Below are 745 nucleotides of genomic sequence, written 5' to 3' on the forward strand. Positions count from 1 at the left end.
TCACACAGAGCTTACATGCTTTGGTAGACCAAAGAGGCTGATCAATATCTCTGAAGTGTCTCTAATAAAGTCATGTAACTGGTTGCCTCCCTGTCCAGCATGTCCCCTTACCTTGTAACCCTGAATCCCCTGACTCTGTGTTGGATTAAGTGCCTGGATTAATTGTCATTAAAGCACGTTAAGGTTTATTTATAATTGTCGTTATCTAAGTGTACACATACACAAGATGGCCTTTATGCGTATCCTGAGGTCATTTGTCTCATCGCTTCCTCAGAAATTAGCATGACACATCTGTGTGGTTCATTCATTCATTCATTGTCTATACCCGCTTATTCCTAGGACTCCTAGGGTCACGGGGGTCTGCTGGAGCCTATCCCAGCACACATAGGGTGAAAGGCAGGGGTACACCCTGGACAGGTCTGTGGTTCAATACCAGTATAAATAATGAAGGCAGTACAGCACCATGTGTCACTGCCTCTGCAACAAAATCAACAAACACATATTTTGGTCTGTTTTGTAAACAATTTGGGATTTTCTAGATTAATAAATAGTTTTAAATTGACAGAGAAGGTTTTTTAATTTCAGACACAGATCATGGCATGCTAAAATCTTTTTTTAAAAATAAATATTCATTTTAGATTATTGTAAAGAGTCCAGTAAAGGATAAGTAAAAAAAAAAAAAACTTTTATTATTTATTTTCTTTGCTTTGTTCTTACTGTTTCCTGATTCACACACTGAACTTTT

The sequence above is a fragment of the Hemibagrus wyckioides genome, linkage group LG16 (genome assembly GCF_019097595.1).
Source record: "Hemibagrus wyckioides isolate EC202008001 linkage group LG16, SWU_Hwy_1.0, whole genome shotgun sequence".
Classification (NCBI taxonomy): domain Eukaryota; kingdom Metazoa; phylum Chordata; class Actinopteri; order Siluriformes; family Bagridae; genus Hemibagrus; species Hemibagrus wyckioides.